The following is a 22,628-nucleotide window of genomic DNA, read 5'->3' as shown; positions in this document are numbered from 1 at the left end:
GACCCTGCTTCTCCCTTGGGAGGGGCCTTCTGCAGCTGATGGGTGGTGTGGCTTGGTTCAGCTGGAAATGTTTTCTCCATGCTGAAGGCCAACGTAGAGGCAGTCATAGCTGGAAAATGTACTTCTCATGTAAAGTGTTGAGTATTTTCTATAGATTTATTACTTCCACCCAGATATGCACTTTTTGCAGTTACATATAGGAAGAAGGAAAGAAAAAGCAGAAGCTTAAGCTGAAAGTATGTATGCATATAAAGTTAAATTATAGGGGAGACCAGCTTTTGCTTGTTTTCCACTAACACAGAGTACATGACCAACTAAGACCTACTAAGTGTTACAGGAAGACAAAAGGTATACTGTAGATTTAAATTAACAAAAGGCATCCTCAGAAGATTTGGAAGGTCGAGTATGCTTGAACTCTAAAATGTGCTCCAATTAGTGCTCTATTTAGAAGCAGATTTTGTTTCTTAACCTGAGAGCAGGCTGCTGCACGCCGGCTGAGAGCTCACTGTGTCTCACGGCTGTGGTTGGTCACTGTGTGCTGCTCTCAGCGTGACCCAGTAATCTTGGCTGGGGGGACAGGAACATGGAGAGAGAATAGCAGTCAGCATCTGTATGCATCGTATGTAGGAGCTTACATGTAGGTGTTTACTTCTGGTTCTTGGATACTTTACCATGACAGAGTGCAGTGCATCATCACTTTTCTCTTTTAAAGGGTTACATGCTCAATTTGTGGCTTTGACACTGTCTGTTAAGCTATAAATAAAGCTTGACTATGACAGTGATGGCCTTCATTGGCTACTTTTTGACTGTAAATTCACAATTGTTGCTTTTGCCTTGAGCGTCATTTTCAAGCTGTGCAGCCTGGATGGTGTTGAAGAAAAGAACTCAGGAGTCAAGAACTGTGGGCTTTAGTGTTCAGAGTGCTGATCAGTCTAACTAAAGATTGCTGGCCTTAAAATACTTGGATACCAGAAGCCAGGCCTATAGAATCATTTAGAATAGTAATAGACTTGCCTTTTGCAAGATCTGTCTCTGAAGGCTTGTTTGGGTATTGCATTTTCAGGTTTCATCCACAATCACAAGTGCTAGAAACTCATTAAATAAACAGAGATGCTGCTACTATCAGCTGACTTCAGGAGCTGGGTCTTTAGTGCATACATGAAAACAGCAGCAGCCTCAGCTCCAGGGCTGCTGCCTCTTCTTTCAGTGCCGTGCTCCATGGGACTGAGAGCAGCCTTGTGCCTGGAGGCTGCTGCAATTGCTGGCCATGCCCAGGGCACTGCGCATCTTTTTCAACCAGAAACACACTGAGAGCTTTTACAAATGAAATGGCTGGGTGAAATGCTTGCTTCTCCACTCCCGTGTCATTAGTCTAGAACAGGCAGATCCAGCAGAATTTTTGGAGATGCTGAAAAAAGGGGAAAATAGCTGGCTGGGAAAAATACACACTAAAGAAGGTGTAACTGGGTTTACCTCCTTTGTGGCATTTTGACAGTAAAAAGTGACAATACTGAATTTGTATCAATATACTGTTCTGCTTTTAAATATCTGTCAGGAGGCTTTGATCCATGGGCACTGTTGTTACCTCTCCTATGACCCAGCAGCTGTGTGTGGGACTGCTGGACATCTATTCTTTAGAGGCAGCTCTAAGTAAACTGTTTCGCCTGTGATAATTTTCGTTGGTCAAGTCTGCTAATTGATGCACTTTGTGCTATTGTTCTCATGCTTAAATAGCACCTGTGAGCAGGTTTCATTAAAGCTGCATCTCTAGGTGCACACTAAATACCTTTGATACCTCACCTGTGATGGTGGTGGAGCTGCTAGTAAGAATGACAGCTGCAGGCAATAAATGAGGACAGTAATAGAAGGCTCAGTGCTGGGTAGAGCACCATAAATCATGAGGCAAAAGCAGTAAGAGCTCTGACAAATCAGCGAGCAGCTGCAAACAGCACTTTGCAGGTAAGAATTATTGTGCTCACTCTTGATAAGTGCTCAGTGCCCGCCTCTTCCTTGCTTGAGGATGATGGCCCTGGTGTGCGGGCACTTGGGAGTCTGGCCTGGGGACGGTGAGCGTTCAGCCTTGTGTCATTCTCACAGCATGTGCTGAGCCTTCGTTTTCATCTCAGGTATGTTCAAGTGAGAGTTTTTTCCGTCTGGGAGGAATACCCTAATGTTTTTTGCAGCTGACAAGTTGTTTTATTTTGTTTCCTTGGAGACTTTAAAGCAGCATTTTAGAAAGTGGAGAGAAGAGGATGGATTTGGCTGACTTAAAACCAGCTTGCTTTGTTAGCCTTTGCCTGGAGGGTTGTGAGGAGCCTGCATGGTAGAAAACAATCCTACTCTTCTATCATTAGAGAAATGAAAAGTATTTTAATGAAATAATGATAGGAAACAGATGGTGATGGGCTGGCAACTGGGCTGTTTTTGTACGCTAAAAAGTGTCAAAGGCATCTCAGTGTAATTATAGCTAATGCTGTCCCATGATGTAGTGCTGGGGGGTGGGTGGGGACTGAGGTTCCCCAGGGTCAATGCACCTGGAGCCACGCACTTCTGAAATGCAGCATAATATAAACGGGAGCCCCAGTGAGCAGTGCTGCTGGCAGAGCTGTGCCCTTGTATCTGCAAGAGCTTGCCACTCTTCTATACCATGCCTACAGTGTAGCATGTTCCATAACTGCTGTCTTCCTCTGGTGCTGTAAGCTATGTACTTTAAGCATACAAATAAAACATTTTTAAGATGGTGTATTAAGCAGCATCATTTACATATGGGGTAATTATGGATCTACCTGAAGCTACAGGTCCCCCTTTGAGTACACACACATCCATAACCCCTTGGGAACTGTTGAGTCACAGCCTGAACACTGATTGATCACCTGGGGAAAGGACCCGGTCAGCCCTGGGAGCACAGGTGAAGGCAATTCAGCTGTGTGACCAGAAGGGGTGGAGCCTGGCTGCACCTCTCCTAGACCTCATTTAAGGGCTGACTGCCACTGGGGAAGGGTCTCTTTCTGTAGATCCCTCCTTGGCGGAGATTTCTGCTGCAAACCTGGAATCTTCTGATATGGGTGAGCAATTTTCTTTCCTTCCTTTGCAGCACCTTTCTATCATGCTGCTCCTTCTGTTACTGTACCTTTGTTGTAATGCCTTTCCCATTGCATTGATTTGTCCATTTGCTACACCCCCCCCCCCCCCCCCCCATGTTGCCCCAGGAAGAATCATTGTTAGGCTGCATGTCTGTGATCAGGCTGTTAGGATCAGTGTTTGTGTGATTCATAGTTAGTGGGACAGGTTACTAATGGGATAAAGGGCTTTGTTTTTTTTTTTAGGGGTGTGCTGTTAGTCTGTCTTCTTCTCGTTAAGTTTTGTTTTCAGCTGGGTTAGCTGCCATTGATACAACTGACTGCAGGGCTGGTCCCTGTGCTGATACCAGGCTGTTCTGGGAAAACACAAGGCAGGAACTTCTTTCCTGCTTTTTTTGATTTAGTACTGCAGTTGCCAGAGGGTGCCGTTTACCTGGCTGCTGGGTGTGTGGTTTAACCCAGCAAGTAGTTAAGCACCACACAGCCCTTCTCTTGCTTCTTACCTCCTAGTGAGATAACAGAGAGAATTGGGGGGAAGGGGAATCCAAAAATAAAAATAACTCAGTAACAACTAAAGTGTCAGAGCTTTATTGACATTGTTTTTCTCCTTCGGCCAAGACATAGCATTATAGCAGGCACTCTGAAGGAAAAAAATCAACTCCATCCAACCTGAAACCAGGTTGGCTGACATGGTGATATCCAGCAGATAAGCCAGAGGACATGCGCTTGTGTCAGCTCTGCAGCCAGCAGCACAGGGCTTCAGCTGGGTTGTCCTACTGTGACTATGTCACTTGTCCTGTCCTCTGCAAGTGGGTGGCAAGTGTCATGTTGTGGAGGTGGCATGGCCTGTGCTGCTGGCACCATGATGGTGGCACCGGGAAGGAAGGATGACAAGTTAAGTGAGGTGGCTTGAGCACAGGGTAGCGTTTTTCACCAAGTTTTTCTTGGTTGTTTCTCCTGGCCAGGAGTAAATCATGTTCTTAATGCTGTGGGATCTGTATCCTGACTCCTGGTACAAATATGCTGTGAGAAAGGTGGCTGGTCGTTGTTTCCATCCCTCCTGCTGCAGAGTGGCCTTATTGGGACTGCCTTATCCTCCCAGCTCCCTGCTGTTGTCATTTGCACCCTTATGCTATGTTACCATCAGTGTTTGTGCAGGTGCATGATGAATCACATGGGTGAGCCCATTGAGAAAACAAAAACTGTCCTGTGTTCCTATATATGTTCTCTTGGCCAGTGCAGCTCCCTGTATGGGCTGTGGTGTAAATATGGCATTGACGGCTTGGCTGTGTGGAGTTTAGGAGAGTGGGGCCTCTCAAATCAAGAAGTCAGATGGATCCCTGCAATTAGGCAAGAATAATGAACCCAACTCATAAATAGATTGAATTGAGTGATTAAAACCACAGTATTTTGATTTGCATAAATTCATTTTCCTGTTAGTGTTGGAGCATCTGTTGCTGGGGCAGGTAGAGTCTCACTGAATAGAAATATAATTTACATGTAACATTCCCTATATAGGGCATCTCTCTTAGCACAGCCCCAGGAACTAGTTCAGAATCCCAAAACCAGGAAAAAATGAAGAGTAGGTCTGTGGAACTGTGCCTGTGAGGATGCAGACAAGCTCCTTAGTCAGGGAGCTTCATATACTTCTTGGCCAAAATGTTGGCCAAGTTGTGTGACCTGGGAGGCTGCAAACCTCCCTGTATTTCAGTGAAGCAAGGTAAAGCTCAAAACTCCTAGCCTTTGGTTAAGGGTGCCTGGGAAGTACAGTGGAGCTGGGGCTGCCTGCTGTGGGAATGGGCAGACATGACTGCATAAGGTGGCTCTGTGTTCCACAGCTTGTGAAAACCCTAATGTGGAGTTACTCCTCAGTTTGTGTTGTTTGTTTTTTTGGTGGTTGTTATTAGAATCGTAGAATAGCCTGGGTTGGAAAGGGACTATAATGATCATCTAGTTTCAACCCCTCTGCTATGTGCAGGGTTGCCAACCACCAGATTAGGCTGCCCAGAGGGCAGTGTATTAGGGGTGTGTGTCTTTTGTGTGACCTGCTGTTTTAACTGAAATTGCTTACTTCTGTCGAAGCAGGTGATGGAACTTCCCCCGTAGAGCTGTCAGGAGATGGCATGAAATTTGATGCCTATCCTCCTTTAGGCTTAATGTGCCCAGAGGACACCCGCAGCCTAGCCAGCTGTGGCAGGTATGGCCACAATACGGTGTCACAGTGAGCCTGCAGCCCTTGCAGGGGAGCAGGGCTCCCTTCTGCGGAGTTGAAAGTTCCCCCTGGCACTTGCCCTTCTTGGGGGGACCTGGGGCAGGTGGGGTGGGCGACTTCTTTCTGGGGCTGTGTGGGATGCAGCTGGCAGGAGCTCCTGCTGGGGATGGAGCCTGTGGGAGGGCCGTGTGGGAGCCATGCCTTTCCCACGGCGTGCAGTGGTCGGAGCTCCCGGGCACTGCTGTCATGCAGATAACCCTTGTCATTAAGCTGCACGTCTTGACTAAATGCCAGTTGTGATTATAAATAATTATTCCTTAAGTTCCTGAAGGAACATGGCGTACTGTATTTTGTGCTGCCTGCTTTTACTGTTGTTTTGTAACTCGGTGTGGGATTTTAGCTTGCAGACCAGCTTGAAAGTGGCCCCATTGCCACTTTATTGCTCAGGTCCTGGGTGTGCGTATGTTGTCTGGGGGATGCCTCATGGTCTTGGGGTAAGAATCAAGCAGGGATCTTAAAGTGGCCAATAGTTGTATGTGTTTAGCTGGGGATGCTTGCAGCCATCTCACTGAAGGGTTCCTCTGGCGTGCTGCTAATGCCCGAAGTTAGTGGGTGTGTGTGTGCAGGGGTGTGCAGTGTCCCTGTGTGGTGAGTGGATTCAGTATCTGCTGCTATTTGGGTGCAGCACAACATAAAGGGGTTGATGAGGAAAATTGTGTTCAGATCGGGATGCTGCTGGTAGCTTTGTATGCAGGTGTTCTGTACAGCTGACTTATAGAATAGCTTTTGGAAATGCCTCTTCCTTTTTTGATTTTTTTAATGAAGTCAAAATATTCCAAAATTAAAATTATGCCCTCAAAACCCACTTGTGTACATCTCTATGTCTTACCTTCATTTTCTTTCAGAATTTTTTTTGCTTAAAAATATGAGTATTCTTAAATGCACTTTTTTTTTCAAGTGACTGATAATGCCTGAAGCAAGCCTCTATTCTATAAAGTGCATGAAATTCATGAAATTTTGACATTTTCCACTAATGTGAAGTGAGGCATCCAAAAATCCGCAAGTGATTTGAAATTTTTCAAGTTTATAGAGTGCTTGGTCTAGTGGGGGAATACAACCTGGTCCAGTGGGAGGTGTCCCTGCCTATAGCAGGGGGTTGGGACTAGATGATCTTAAAGGTCCCTTCTAACTTAAGCCACTCTGTGACTTCTAAAAACTAAGGATATAGACTCATTTTGCAGGACTCTTCATATTCATAATTGGTACTTCTCATTATATTCTGAACAAACCATCTACTGAAATAATTCTTTGTGTCCATACGTTAAGGGCAACATAGTATGAGCTTCTTCCATAAATATTCATGTTGATGTTTTGTGACTGTATTAATTTTAGTGAAATGGTGTTTAAAATCCTTCTTGTTTGCATGTTGAACTCATAGTATATTATTGAAATCAGTCTGTATACAGATGTATGGTTTTCCTTTTACTGCCTTTTCCAGAGTGAGTTTGTATCTGTTCATGGAACATGAGGAAAACCAGTCTGGAATTAGCAGGGATGCAGCTTTCTGATGTCTGTGGGATTTCTGCAGATTCCAGAAATTAATGGTGTGACTTCAGTGCATTACAAGTTAATAAAAACTTACAGCAGACATTATTTATATCGAAGCACAGAATAAATATTGAATTTTCTTTTTAAGAGAAAATTGCTTGGGGGATTCTGACAGTTAGTGAATCACTCTGCCAGGCTTTGTGGTTTTAAAGCCAGAATGCTTACGCTTGAGAGCATTTTTTTGTCCTATTTCTCTATCAAAGGCTCTACACATGAGCAGAGAAGCTGGCAGATGAGCTAGCCTATGGGAGGAAATAGTTAAAGCAGCTGAGCACCAGCACTATCAAATGCATAAACAAGCCTGTAAAAGTAGCTTTCGTGTTATCATTAACTCACTGTTTTTTTTTTTAAATGTTTCTTCTACCTGATGCAGAAGAAGCTAGGAAGTATGATGCTAAAACTGAGCTGTTCTTCTGACTGTAGAATGCTGATGGGCAGGCAGCAGTTTGGCTGCTCTTTGTGCCATGCAGGTCACTGGGGCAGCACAGACCTGTGGCATTGGTTCCTGCTAGTGATGTGTGGCCTCCTGCACTGCTCTGGGGATCTGGGAGGCTCTGCTGTTGCTCATGCTCCCAAAACTTTTTGTATCTTCCAAGCTCTTAATCATTGTGAATAAAATAATTGTCGTGAATAAAATTTAGATTAGACTATTAAAGATTTAAGTGTTTTAAATCCTGAAACTCATTCTGTCTGTAGAGTTCAAGGGTTTATTCATGTGTAGCACCATGGAAATTGCCGTTGAAGGCACATGAGCTGCCTCATGGCTGACTCCCACCTAAGCTTTTTGTAGGGAAAGATTAAAATGGATTTACTGTATCCACTGAGTAGCCTGCTCAAATTCATCTGTGTGAGGTTTCAAAATATGTACAGTTATTCAAGTTTCAGTTGAGTTCCTTGACAATGTGTTTGCAGAATGCTAACCACTTAAAAGCAGCTTGGGGTTTTAGATTTCCACATTGCTGCTCCTCTGTTTGCAAGCTAGGCAGTGAAGGATAGGGCCAGTGCATGAAGCTGACAGAGCAGCTCCTTTCCCTGACCCCAGCCACTTGAGAACCAGGTGATGCAGTGAGCACAAGAGAGGAAAATCAAAGTCACAATCCTGTAAATATTTATGTACGTAGTTAAGGTTAGACATAAAAATGGTTATTTGAACTTAGTTGAACTTGCACAGAAAGCTAAGAATATGTGTAAATATTTGCAGTCTGGAACCTATTTCAGATTTGAGAAGTATTTAAAGTACTTCAAAATGTGTTTTTTCCTTCAAATACTGCAAAGCCCTCTGCTGCAACAAGATGCATTCAGACAGTGCAGACCCTGCCATGTGGGTAGTGCCTCCCAGCTGCAGCAAGCTGGATAACTGCAGGCTTTGAACTTGTGCAGCTCTGTTGGTTTGCTCCTGTGATGCCCTCAGCAAGAGCTTGGTGTTGGGTTGGAGGGCAGGAAGCTTGGTACTGGGTCACTGAACTTGCAATGGCAGTTGTCTGATTCAACTAATTCTTCCCTGTCAGATTTCTCAAGCAACTTTGAACGGATTGCCTAGGCTCTGACTACCTGCCTGTCCCAGTCATAAAATGGAGTTAATTATGCAATCTTTCTTCCAACTTTGCCTGGACTTCCCCTGATTTCTTTTTTTGTGTGCAGAAGCTAGTTTTCAAAGCACTATTGTAAGACAAGTAAACTGAGAGCTTGCTAAATGTGCAGGTGTTTGGCTACCTGGAAATGTGAAGGATTGGGTTCACTGTGTATCTGTAAGGTCTCACAAGTGTGTGTCAATCCTCTCAAGAGCTGTGATTTATTTTTTTCTTTAATTGCTTATTAGCTCTTGTTATGAAGGAAGCAGCACTATCCTAGCAACCTGCTGTCTTCATTTGTGCTCTGTGTATGTTGTGTATGTGTGTACAGACATACTTCTTAGTAGTGAGCAGCTGCAGGCATGTGCAAGCCAGCCCTGTGCCGATGTAGTTCCAGCTCTCGCCCACCCGCCCACTTTCCTTCCTTCCTTCCGTGGAGAACTGGCAACCAGACAGCCTCAGCGCCTGTGCTGTGCAGGCAGTGGCCTGCTGGGGGGATGGATAGGGGAGAGCATTTGGGTGCCAGATCAGTATCTCATTAGGCTTTTCTTAGCATATTTTACAAGTCTGCGGACAAACAGTAGTTAAGAATTGGATGGAGAAAAATTTTTATGCTCCCTGCAGAAAAGGGGAATGGAGCTGTGTCTGGGTGCTGCTGCTGCTCCCAGGCTCATCCCCAAGGATGCTGGGGCTGTGCACTGTGCCCAGAGGAGCCGGAGGGCAGGGGAGGTAGAATGTTCTGCCCAGGACAAGTTATGAAACCCCAGTTCAATTAATGCACTGCTTTTATCTCGGAGATGAGGTTTAAGCAAACAGAGTACAAAATACTGGATTGTGTGTGTGTGGTGCAAATGTGAAATTAGACTGAATTTATCCCTAACTCTCTTAATGAATGGCAATTTTGCTAAGTCATATGGCTGAGTCAGCTGACTTTAATGATGTTTTTAAGCAAGGGTTAGAGAAAGCATTCAACTCACATTTCCTTGTTGCTGTCTCCGCATTTTTACCCTATTAGGGTCTTAATGATTATGTTTTCCTTTCTTAATCACAAACAAGATGACTTTGGCAGTTGGTGACAGTCCTGCAGTCTCTGGTGTAGTTGTGGTGTGGAGGTCATTCTGGCCCTGCAAAGGGGCAGCAAGTGGGGTAGTGTGAAGGGATTGCCATTCAGAAGGAGCGGGGCACTGGTTTGGAGAGCTCAGCGTTGTGGGAGTGGGTATAAGCAGCTGGTCCCCTGCTTGGGCACATCTTGCTTTACAAGTGGAAGCTGAGTGGCCTTGCTTTGGTGGGGGAAAGCTGGCCATGACACATGGGTGCAAGCAGGCAGAGGGGGCTGCTTTGGGTGCCTTTCAGAAAACAAGTGGTTAAATGCGGGCCTGTGTCTTCTACGTACAGAAGAGCTGTAAATAAGTAGCACCAAGGCTGCCTGACCCACATCATGCTTGCTGGCCAGAGAAATACTCAGCGTTCTTGGGCTGCCCATACTTGGCGCTGTGCTCTGCCTCTGTGCTCTGCAGCTGCTGGGCTGCAGTTGCAGAGTTGATGAATAAAACTGACATGCACAGCTTGTAGGTGTAGGCTTATTTTATTATCTTTTTTTAATTTGTGAAGGGGGAAATCTGGGATTGGCATGCGGAGAGGCGCTGTGTGTGAATTCCAGCAGTAGTCTGTAAATGGGTGCCTTGGAAAAGATGCCTGACTCTGGAGGTTATGAAGTATTGAAGTGACTTTGTCTGTTTTTCCTCTGCATGAATGGTGAGGGGTATGTGGGTAGCTGGAAGATCTCCTTGTGAGTGTTGGTGGGTCCTGCTGCTTCCTGTGCTGTTGGCTGCGAGGCTGTGACTGCATGAGCAGTGTTCTCGTTTACATTGGTCTGCTTTCAGCCTGTCGCAGTAAATCTATTTCACTTGTCACTTTGTAAATCATTATATAGGATTAGGCCTTTTACCAGCTTTTAAGAATTCTGCCACCATTGTAAGAACTTCCCCCTGCCTGGCTCAGCCGAGCTGTGTTCCTCCTTGCTGAAGCAGCGCTGTGTGAGGAGGAGGAAACGCTCCCTGGAAGGCAACCGACATTTTCAAAAGTGCAGTTCCACAAAAGGCGCTTTGAACTGTGCTAAACCTTTAAAAGTTGAATAATGTTTTGAATGTTACTGTTCTAATGTTTTCCTATTGTCATGGAAGACTTGGATCAAGTCCCAGGGCTGTGGTTAACTTTGCCTCTAGTCTTAGTCCTTATTTACTACTGCTGGGGAGATGAATTTAAAGCTATTCCAGCTTTTTTTTTTTTTTCCACTGTTAAAGTCAGTCTTAAAGTGTTCTAAGACTTTTTTTAAATAGAGAAAACTGAAAGATGGCTGATGTTCTAGCTGAAGGGTTGCAGTGAGGTGCTCCCTCCCACATGTCCAGGTTGCCTTGCACTGTGTGGTGGCCAGCTGGACCTGGAATGTCCCTGGGGAGCTTGGAAATGTGTGTAACAAAGGTGAGCCAGGCAAGTGTTGTTTATCCACTCTTTAATGCTTCTGATTCTTCAGAGTTGTAGTTGTAAACTTCTCCATGTTTACCTAACAAATGGAACATCAAACATTTGTGAACGTTGGAGGTGGTGGTGGGTGATGGCCTGAAAGTTAGAAGGGGAGTGCTTGGCACTCCAGTTCAGTTTGTGGTGTTTTGATAAACACAGGTGAATCCATTTCCATCTCAGGGCCTACTGAAGGTGCAGGAGGAGAAGCAATTTTAGTGGGACAGGGGTTTTAGGGAAATGCTGTCAATAAATACTTTGATACTTAGTACTTACAAGTTCTCAGGAAGCAAATTGAAATATAGTAACAAAATTCAGTGTCCTCTTACATGTTGGTCAGATCAGCTCCTTGGTTGTGAAGTATGTTTTCACCCCCTTGCCCTGTGAGTTTATTTGGCAGAAGGTATGATTTATTTGACATCAGATAATCTGCATGTGGTTGTCATGGCGGTATTTGAACTTCTGCTATGAAGATGCAGGGTTTAAGGTTTCCATTGGTCAGTGAGGTCTCCAAGGGCTCATTTTCCATTTATATATACTTCCTGTCCGTCCCCAGGAGCCTAATTATTAATGTAATAGTATGTAGTAATAGCTTATCAGACCAGATTATGTTAGTGTAACTTGCTTTTACCATACATCATTGTATGTTAAAAGCATTTGTTGGTTTAAATTGAAAGCTTGGTGCGTTTCTCTACTGAATAACTGTTCCTTTTCAGCTTCCTAAAGGATAGAAATCCTTTTTTCTATCCTTAATATCCTTAATAATGTTAAGTGTTTGATGTGTACAGAACAGTAGTGGTTTTGGAGTTGCATTTTTTGGCCCAGGTGAAAATGTAATAAATGAAGTGTGAGGCAGAGGAAGGGGAAGAACCTAATCAGATGCTAAAGAGACTTCATGAATATTAAGTACTTTCCACTTAAGCAGTCTTTTTAATAATCTGAAACATTAATAGCAGTATGACTGCCTGCATCTACGCCAGCTGTGTAAGGGAGATAAAAGTCCCAGTTTAACGTGATTTTTATCAGCTTGCTCATGCTGGTGTCTGACCTACGGAAGTCGTCAATTTGCATGCTGGAAAACAGCTTTTTAACAAACAGGACTGGCAGTATGTACGAATAAGTAGCCTAAGTGTCACTTGATTCTTGATCTAGGGAATAAAAGAGTAACTGCTGGTAGTTAAAATACTTCAGGTTTTTGTTTCCTTCCCTCCCTCTCCAAAGTATTCAGTCTTAGTGCCTAGAGTTATCCTTAGTCAAGAATAAACCTGTAAATGCATGTTGAATATTTTCTGGTAACTAATTATAGGAACTGTTTGTTCCCAAGTTAATGAATTCCCTATAAGAGTTGCCTGCACTCAGCCTATTACATGTGTTGCAAAATAATGACTGCAATTTTTTTAATGTGTGTGCTGTAAATGTAAGCTGTGGCAGTACTGTAAAAGCTTTACTCATGATTGTTCTCTAAGCTGTCTGTGGATTTATACTCTTTTCCATCACGAAGATGCTTGGAAAGATCTGTTTCCTTGAACCAGTTCTGTTTTCCTGCCTGGTTTGCTTGCTCTTTTGGATACCCCGAAAGGGAATTCTAACAAGATGCCTTTAACTTCTGAAACCTAGTGTGAATACGGGTGAAAATTTAATGTACTTAAATGGATAAGTAGATAGTGATTTAAAAAAAAAAAAAAAACACCAACAACACAACATAAAACTAACACCAGCACAAACCAAAGCTCCAGCTTTGGGTTTGTCTGTGCTGTTTCCTGCTTAGAATGGCTCATCTGCTCTGCCCCTTCCTCTGACATTTCTTCCACTGTTTGGGAGTGGCTGAACTGCTGAACTGGCCGGCTGCCTGCATGAAGTGAGCTCGAACCTGCTTCATTTGCTCTTCGCATTGCATGCTGTGATCTGTGAAGGATCAGCAGCAGCCGGGCTGTCCCTCTGGCACATGTTGGGTGAGCAGTTGGGATCATGGATCTAACTACAAACTTGTGAATCAACACACAGTAAAAACTGGGATCTGTTTCAGCCGATACTGTAATGCAGGTAATTAATCTGTCCAGATACACTCACTCTTTGTTTAGGGAGTGGAGTCTGGGAGTAGAATGCAGGCGAAGGCAACCTGAAGTACGTTCCTCAAAAACTAATGTATTGCACACCTCTAAAAATAGAGGACTGCAAGAAAATAAATAAAAAGGAGCAGCATTTCCTGCAACTTTTCTGTGTAAGGTCTGGTCTGTTATTCATCTGGATGCTGTTTCTTGCTGTCTCAGTGCATTTGCTAGTCAGGTGTTCTGTCTACAATGCTTGTGATTTGAGGTTGTGCTGTGGAGCTAGCAGGGAGTTACTACAGAATCAGATATGATACTGTCTCCTGTAGCAGTTAATAGTTTTTTTTAAGCATTTATATTGGTCTGTTTGAAAATCTATCTCTTTTATTAACTCAAATTAATTTCTGACAGAATTCAAAATGACTAAGTTCCTGTTGTCAATTAAAAAAGAGCAAATGGGGAAGGGTCTTATTCTACGGCAGTTCTTGTTTGTTCCATCTATATTACTCTTGTTAGTATTACAGACCATACCTGTTAAAATAAGCAAGTAAAACACTTAACTACAAATACTCGATAATATTTGGTCTGTGACTTTGGAGAAGCTGAAGTTAAATTTGAAGAAAAGTAGAGAACTATTGCTCTTCTGCTTTTTGAGGGGATGTAGAGCTTTAAAAAGTATCTTTTTAAAGCTGCTATAGCTTTTATTCTCTTTCAGTTCATAGAAGCACAGGAGCAATCCTATGTTTCATTGCTACGCTCACTGGAGGGGAGAACAATTTAAAAAAAAAAAAGTAACTTTGGGGACTTCCGGGAATGGTCACTGAATATTTCAGGGAGATGCTTTCCTGAATGATATTTGGAACTTCAGTGTATGTGTGTGCAGATTTGGTTCTGATACAGAAAAGCCACTACAGCTTGATTTGGTACTTTGCATTATTGCATCCTTTTAGTAGCTGTGATGGTCATGTTCTCAGTTTTGTTTGCTTTTCAGTAAAGAAGGTCTAGGTTGAAAAGATTATTGTAAACTGAGCTATTTGTTACACAAAAGTGTGTTCTTGTTCTTTATGGTACCTGGGGAAACAATTACAGTCTACATGGTAATATAACCAAGTTACACGCTCTCCCACACCCATGATTTTATCTAGTGTCAACAGCAGGGATTTATAAGACTTAGGAAAATGACATTTCTGGGAGCTGGAGGCATCATGGGCCTCTTTGTAGCTTTCTTGTCCAAATTAGTGAATATTAGTGGGACACTGTTTATCACACCATGATGTGTAAGCCCTCCTAGTTACAGACCAATAACTCATGGGTTACACAGTGGTATCTAAGTGATTTGGAGCTCTCCTGGAGGGAGAATGGAGCAGTGTGAAGCTGTGGTAACCATATTTTGCCTTAGCATTTTGTGCATCGGCTGTGTAGCGTTTTTAGTTATTGCTAAATTTGTGGTAGGAAGCTGCCTGAAATGAAATGTGAGGAACTCTGTATAATAATAAAATCAATTGGACTGTTTCCCCAGTAATTCTAGAGACTGATGCATCATTAATGTTGGTAATACAGTGGCTGTCAGATCACAAACTTCTCAATAAATGTGCAGCTGGCAGGCTTTGATGGAAATTGGAGGCAAGCAGAGAATGAGATTTAGAGCTTTGATATATGGGATGTCAGCCATGCAATGAAGTTTTTATCAATTTCTGTCACTTCTATCTCTTATGCTTGCTACATATGTGGTCTCCCTTGCAGTTTCTGTTGGTGGCTGAAACGATGACTGTACCTTTCTAATGTTTAGTAATGGAGATAGTAGTTAAAAGAAGAGCCCAGGTCACACTTGAATATGTTGCTTTGTTACATAGCAACACCATGTCAGAAATGTAATGCCGTAATCAGCTCCTACACTCTCAGTGATTTATTATTGGTAATAATATTTCTGATGGAAATGGAAAGCAGAGCTAGTCATCAAGGAGCTCACACTAACAGAAGGGCACGGCAGTTGTTTCGTATCCTGATTTACTACCTGTACTGGGGAGGCATCAGGAAAACCAGTTGAGTGGGTTTTCCAGTCCTTCTGAATGCTTTTTTTATGTTTGCTTTTTAAACTGCTTAGTAAATCAGGATTTCTCTGTACGTTCAGATTAACCATTTGAAAGACTTCCCAGTCACAGAGCAGCTGCTTGGAAAAATCAAACGAGTGTGTTGCAAATCCCTGTCAACGTTGGTTTAGTTCAGAATTACATAAACAGCTGGAAAGTGGCACAGATATCTGCAACATAAAGGAAAGACAAACAAGGTAGTTTGCTAAGAGTAAATACCGATAAGGAAGTTTGAATTTGAACACCCTCCACCGCTGTGTTGTGAGCAACATGAGCTCTCACCGTGGGCTGCACTGATTTACACCTCAAGTCAGTGTTTGGAGTTGTGCTCTTCACAATCTTACAATAAAATTGGATCTCCAGAAACACAAACAAAATCCCTGAGCGTTGTAGGGATAAGTGACTTTGCATCACATTCATGTTATCTTTGGGTGGCTCTGAGCCAGAGCTGGCCTACATTGTTTCAGAGTAGGGACTCCTTGCAAGCAGGGATGGCAAGCTTGTGAGTGCATTGGAGCTGTGCCCTCTCCCCTGAGCTGTTGTTTGTTGCTGATCTCTGCAATCCTTAGCAAAAATGGTTTTTGTTTGACTTTTGAGAAACTCTTGCAACTATATGATAGGTAAAATGAATGCTTGGAAACTTCTCCAGACATTCTGAAGCTTCTTTTTTTTTAAAAAAAAAAAGGATGTATTCCTGTACCATTTTTGGAAAATCTGAAGTATCCTGCAAATCTCTCTTAAAGTAAATTGAGGGGTAAGATAATTTGCAACAAATAAACAAGAAAAATAACGGCATCTGGGCTCTCAGGATGAACTTTCAATTACTTTAAAATCTTAGAGTAATAAAATAATTCTCAAAAATAAAGCATCTGCATGCTCATCTTGTTCCTATGTACTCTTCCAAAGCATAATGATTTCTCCCTCCCTTTACCTCCATGCTTTTTTTTTTCTAGAGAGGATCTAACTGGTACCTCTTATGCTTGAAATCCCATGGAAATTATTAGTAATATAATCCTGCATATAATATATTACTGGAGTTTAGTTAAATGAAATGATGTGTTTTTTTTTAAAAAAGACAGATTCTCTGGGGGCAGACTCAAAGGGTTTTTTTTTTTTTTTCCAGTGTAGCCCAGCTTTTTTCAGTAGTTTGCAGCTGACTGATGCTTTATCCATGCTCCTGGATTTGCTGTCAATGGTTCTTCTGAGCTGCTAACAACTGGCAGAAGTCTGAACAAAAGTCTTTGGCCAGTTTTACTCCTCTGAGATGGCTTCTGTCTGTACAAAAGCAGTTTTTAATTCTGGACACCTGCAGAGGCAAGGTATTAAGCCTACTGGTTCACTGATGCCCAACAGAGCCTGGTGGTGTTCCAGTGTTAATACTGGTGAATACATAAGATGGTTTGGACGTGCCAGCAGTTCTGGGCAAGGTGAACAGACTTGGTTATGAGCACTGACAGGAGTTACTGCATCTCTGAACTCAGGGTCAAACGCCTCATAAAATCTCATTTGCATTCCACATCAATGTAAATCATCCCACAACAGCATAGAATGATTGTCGTTCATGGACAAAAAAAGAGCCCTGCAAACAACCAAAGAAATTTTTCCAGTTACTTTGTAAAAAGCAGTAATATTTGACTACTAAAACTGCTTTCGTTCAAGTACACAACAATCAAAGCAAAAGTCTTTGATTTTTATCCCTTCTGCAGTTTGAGATGAGTAATATGCAAAGGAAAGGACATCGAAAACAGTACATCTCAAGATTTTAATTCCAGTTCTAACTAGTTTACTTAGTGTGTCTTTAGCTGTTCATGTGGTCCTAAGTTTATCTGCCTGCTTCTCTTCTGCTCCCACTTTACTTGAAGCCCTGGAATCAGCAGCTGCATTTAGAAAGAAAACTATAATTCAAGTCCAAACTTTACTTGTAAATACATGTATGTGGTGACTTGCCAGTTGATTTTTAGACACAATTGCTGGTTTAAATGTGGGTACGCACACACACAGTGCTTCTGATATCATCTGCATATTTGACTTTCTTAAAATGACTTGATATCAGAAGCTTTCTGGTATGGTTTTGTTTCTTTTTCTTTCCAGCCTATCAGTTTGTCTCTGTGTTTCATCCCATGCAGGCACTCTGCATTTAACACTTTGCTTCTGTGAGTTTGGTTAAAGATGTGGAAGCACACATTGGGTATTCCACTGTGAGTTCAACTATTTAAATTGATTTCATTCTGCATTAGTCCTTTAGATAGTCCTTTAGAAGAGCTGCTGCAGACTTTCACTTAAGAGTTTCCTGGAAATAGTTGGATTATGATTTTCTTTATTTTGATGTTTAAAGCTTAGCTTTCCTTTCATGGGTTAAGTACTGAATATAGGTAGATAATACTCAGTAATAAAAGGCTTTGTATCTGGCACATAGTCTCATAGGCAGGTGAAATGATGAGAAGTAGCTGGTGATGTCAAGTAGAATAGATGATAAAATTATTAAATTATGTAGCATTGTCTAATCTGCACACACAGCTTTGCTTGTTACAAGTGACAAACTAATACGCCATCAAACTTGACAGCCCTCTTAGTTTATTGTAGAAACTCGACACAAACCGTCATTCATGTGCTCTACAAGTGATGTGTTTTGGATAACAGGAAATGCATTCCTCTGGCACCTTGTAAAACGGAACAGTTGGCTGAGTGTTACATGAAAGAAAGCATAGTCCAGTTCATAATAACAAAGCCACATTACACTAAGTACGTGCACTTGTCTTCTTGCTTTCCTGCCATAGGAGTTTGTGGAAACACTGAGAATTAAGGTTCGATTAGAAGGTATTCAGAAAGTTGTGAGTGCAGTCTTCTGCAGATGCACAGACATGGACCATGTCAAGTTGTGCTTCAGCATGCTGTGATCGTTTCAAGGGAGATGAAATCTGTCAGCCACATCCGTGTCCTGTAACTCTTCAGTACAGTGTTGGGAGTGAATGTTTTTGCAGGGTTTGAGGCCTGCAAGGGCGGAGCTGTGATCAGGAGCCCTAAATTCAACTCCTGGCTGTAAAGGTTCCATCCAGATTTCAGTTTGTTGGTGCATGATGTGAAGAAAGGGATGAATAGCATCCCTTTGAGGTAGGTCTGAGAGGTGATGCAGAACGTGTTTCTCTGCTGCCTTGGCCCTTGCTCCTTCATCCTGGTTACTTCTATCCATATTAATATACATCTGGCTTCCTTCCTGAAAACACCGCATATTGTGCCAAGCCTTGTGGTGGTTTTGTAATGGGGCTGATGAACACGTGGCTGTTCAGCTGCCTTCCACTGGTAGCATCATGGAAATAAACTTGTCTCCAGAGGCAAAGTGGTTTGCTGTTTACTGATCCACTGCTATGCTGAGATAGTAGCAATCGGTTGGGAACTTCCTTACCTCTTAAAATGTATCTGAGTCAAATTACTCAGACTGGAGTAAAAACTGAAGCATTTTTAATGTAGTTTCTGATGGCAGAAGATAGGATTATATGATATAAATACAGAATTTTGCATCTCAGTGGTTTTCTTGACATGATGGATCTATATGTTGTAGCTGTCACTCTGGTAGAGAATGCAGTGAACCCTGACGTGTTCCCATAGAATTTTTATTACACACACATCTAATCTACTTCTATAATTCTGTAAACTGCTATTCATTGTAAATCAAGTAGAAGAATAAAGCACGTCTCCCTTCTGTTCTACATTATGCAGTTCTCAAGTCAGTATCCAAGAAAAATCTGGTAGTATGCAGTTCCATAGTCACAAGTATTTCTCTTTCTGGGGTTCACAGCCAACCTATGCACAGAATTTTGAAAAGACTAGAAGTTATCTTCCCAAATTCTCTTCTGGGAGGATGACTTCTGTCCCTTGAATAAACTTACCTCTTTTTTTCATCTGTTTGCTCTCTGGTGCATTGTCACAAGATGATCTGATATTTAAAATTTCTTGCCTCTACACTATTGTACTCGTATTAAAATCTTGCCAAAAGTGCTGATCCAGATTAACGAGAACATGACGCATCCATGAGGCATCAGACATGATAAAAATTAGCTTTAACACAGAGGATCAGGGCTATTAAGATTCATAACTAATTAGAGACCGAATTAGCCCTGAATTACAACCAATTTTTGTATCTTCAGATAGAAAGACAAAGTAGTAGTAAAAAGCAAAGAGAATGAGCTTTTAAAACTTCAGCCTACTCCAGGAAGGAGAACAACTGGAGTAAGATGAGATTGTCTTTTGTCTTGTTTCTCTCTTCAAAATATGTAATCTAATTGTCGTTCTTGGAGTTTAGCCTTAGCTTTCTCCGGGTGTTTCAGGACTGAGAATCACTGCTAAATGATCGTTCTTGACAAGCTGATAAGTATCTAAGCTGCTTTATGGAGCTTATTGGCACCCCACAATTATGCTGTTGCCCTCCAGCCACTGAACACTCCTGCATGCTATATTTTAAGAAGAATAGTTATATACTGTATTTTAAGAAAATTTTCTAAGGAGTACATTAAGAGTTTGAGTTACAGGCATTAAAGGATATGTTGGGTGAACCGTTAGAACTTTGCTTTAATAAGGTTTATGATGGTATTAAACCAGGAAAACCAAGTTCTCTAAAAACCATTTAGAATCTTTTAACTGGCAGGTTTGGTTTGTTTCCCATGGAAAGAAGCAGCTCTCTGTTTGCAGCCTTCCTGTTGGGTCAGATGTGTTTGGCGTGTCTTGCTGCCTGTGATACGTTAGCTCAAAGATTGGATTGTCTGGGGTGGTGTGTGCTTTTCTTCAAAAACATACATTAAATCAGCAGGGGCCATTGGTGAATGTTAGTGGGCAAGATGTAGAAGATAGGAAAGCATCTTGTTTACTGCATAAACTAAGTTTTTACAAACAATGAGAGTGTATTTGAGTCTGTGTAACCATGGATTCAGCCATTTTGAGTCAATTTTTAAGCCCGTTTGAGCTCAAGTTCAGCCAAGCTCATGTTAATTTTGTCCTTACTCAGAAAAGTGTTTATGTTGACCACTTGCTTAAATATCGTCAGCTGCTGAATTAAACTCAAATCCCTCAGGTGTTCTATTGGTTTGCTTTTATCACAGCCTCTGTACCTCATAGCAGGAGGTTGGCATAGTAGTGTCTTTAGTGGCATAAGAATTTTACAAGCAGAGCAGAATCTCGTGAGTATATCATGCAGTTATATTTTGGTCTTAAGGAAAGCCAGAGAACGTGGTCTGTAGCTCTGTCCTTCATGAAGTGACTTCGCTACTGATGAAAACACCAAATCAATATTGGAAGTGTGAAGAGCACCGTGGAAGTCTCTTCCTCCTTTCTAAAGGTATCACTGTGGTCTTGTAAGTTAAACACCTTTGTAACTGTTCTTCAGAAGATCCGAAGGTTTAAACTGTAGTTGAAATCTGAATCTGTTACGCTTCTTAAAAAATCTATTTTGTAAATGCTTTGTTTTCCTCTGACCTGTGCAAGTTCTGTGTGTTAGTAATAAATGACCATTTACTTTTTTTGGTCTTGGTGCTTAAGTGTGAAAGGAGAAAGGAAACCAGAATATTAATTTCATTAGTATAACCAAACATGAAAGTGCAGGCAGTTGCTGACTCTGGCAAGGGGTACTTAATGAATGCTGTTTTAATGATGTTAAAGTTAGAAAATATGTTGATGAGTATCTTGAGCGAGATAAATTTATGTAACTTATTGTAACATTCAAGAGGGCTTGATTTATATCTAATAAATATTGATGGTTTGTAACTGAGTTTGTTGTACAGATAAATGCCATCTGACTATTACTGACAAGCTTGTTTCTCTCCTAAGAATTTCTCTGAAGGAGAAAACATACTGCAAAAACTGTCTGCCAGAAAATCACAAGTAGGAGTCTCTTGGTCTGCTTAACTGTGTTGCTCATAATGAAAGAGGTTGACAGTAATTTATTTTCTTAAATATATATCCTGTTAGCTATTGTTCCACCCAGCTAAGGATTTCAGTGAATTCTTAATACCAAAGCAGTCCCTTAACTCTGGCTGCGGCAGTGTGTGCTTCTGGATTCCTTATCCAGAGTCATTGGGAATGCTCTGTAGTCCTTCCATTTGAATTAACTGGTGGTTCCAGGGGTCGTAGCCTGTTGGACAAATACTTGGTGTTCTTCAGGCACAGAAGCACATCCTGGTGCCGCTTTAGCCCTGAAAACTGTAACGTAACATTCAGAGTCTTTTTTGAGACAGCTTAAAGTCTTTTGAGAAGTCTGTTAATATGTGGCAGCTTTTTTGGAGTGTGTAGGGTGGGGACAAACACCTGTGTTACATGGAGCATAGGGAGTACCTTGGTGATACAGAAAGAGCTTTATCACAGTGCACCTTTGCTTCTTCAACAGGAAACAGTGATCCCATTCTTCTTCCCTCTTCTTCCTGACTGAGTTACAGCTATTTGAATGAAACTTCCTGGGAAATCTGAAAAGCAGCGGAGGGGTTCCTGAGTTTTGGTTTTTATGTATCAAAACAGTGTGTGCTTCTGAGGGGGATGGTTAGATTCTGTTTGGGGAGAGTGTGGCACATAGGTAGGGTTGGTTCTGATGGAGCCATTAGCGTGCACTGTTGCACTAATGCCATAGAGATGTGTGCAGTGGGGAGGGAAGCAGTGTAGGCAGGATGGCAATGCGCAGCCCTGCTGCTGGGTGCTGTGGGAGCTGCTGCGTGCCATGGTGACTGCATCTCTGCTGCTTTCCAGTACTTCTCTGAAGGGAAGGTACTGTCACATGGTAGATCGTGGAATAATGTGAATTAAGGGCTCTATAAAATTATGACATGACCTGCTTTCATTAATGGTAATTCATCTGTAATCATGATGAGACTTTTCAAAATGTATTTTCTGATTTGTGCATTAAAACTTGAGATTAGCATCTCCACCATGTTAATTAAAAGTGTGTGATTTCTCTTAAAGTCACACATCTTTTTTGTTCTTTTAATGTGTAGCATAGGCAGAAAAGAGAGGCTCTAAAAACTATCGATCTGATGCAGCCAGAACTTTGTCTGGATTTTACTGAAGTCATTGCCAAAAAATGCGATCAGCTCCAGTACAGCAGGGATTTTGCTTGTGCTCTGATGTGTAAATTTAAGTGCCTGTATAGACAAGTGTCAACAGAGTTCCCTTGCAAGTAAAGCAGAGCTTGTTTGCATCATCAGGTGTTAAACCAGATTTTAAATGAAGTAGTTTTGTTTCCCTCAAAGTTGTTCATTTCATCATTTGAAAGCAAATGTTCAGATTAATTGTGGAAAAAATCCTAGCAATGTGAAGGGACACTTTAGGCTCTGAGTACATATTACTAGGCTTACATTTTCAAAACTACAGATTCCTAAACTATTGTTTTAAGGTGACTAGAACTACTACCTGCTGGATGGCAAGCTTTGTTTCCATTTCTGCATCTGTAGCTATGAATTTTTGCTTCCATATAGATTTTTTTTATGACTTGGCTTTAGCATTCCTAGTACAAAGCTGTACCA

At 42.0% G+C, this 22,628-nt stretch overlaps 1 protein-coding gene across 9 annotated transcripts in view; it reads left to right on the top strand.

Moving 5' to 3' along the window:
• The window catches only part of ZMIZ1 (zinc finger MIZ-type containing 1), a 326,518-nt gene that overhangs the window by 10,391 nt on the left and 293,499 nt on the right, over positions 1-22,628 (top strand). Inside the window, exon 1 of one of the 9 annotated variants that reach the window (XM_090144975.1) lies at positions 1,719-1,959. The exons of 6 other annotated variants lie outside the window; for them this stretch is intronic. The gene's annotated coding sequence lies outside the window, so the exon portion shown is untranslated. Of the gene's footprint in view, positions 1-1,718; positions 1,960-2,003; positions 2,127-2,192; positions 3,066-22,628 lie in introns of those variants that run through there. 2 more of the 9 variants (XM_090144973.1, XM_090144976.1) reach the window with 2 other exon arrangements.

This window comes from Phasianus colchicus, chromosome 8 (assembly GCF_987193195.1).
Source record: "Phasianus colchicus chromosome 8, bPhaCol1.hap1.1, whole genome shotgun sequence".
Taxonomy (NCBI): domain Eukaryota; kingdom Metazoa; phylum Chordata; class Aves; order Galliformes; family Phasianidae; genus Phasianus; species Phasianus colchicus.
The sequence above is the reverse complement of the archived record's forward strand: the minus strand, read 5'-3'. Positions and strand labels throughout refer to the sequence as shown.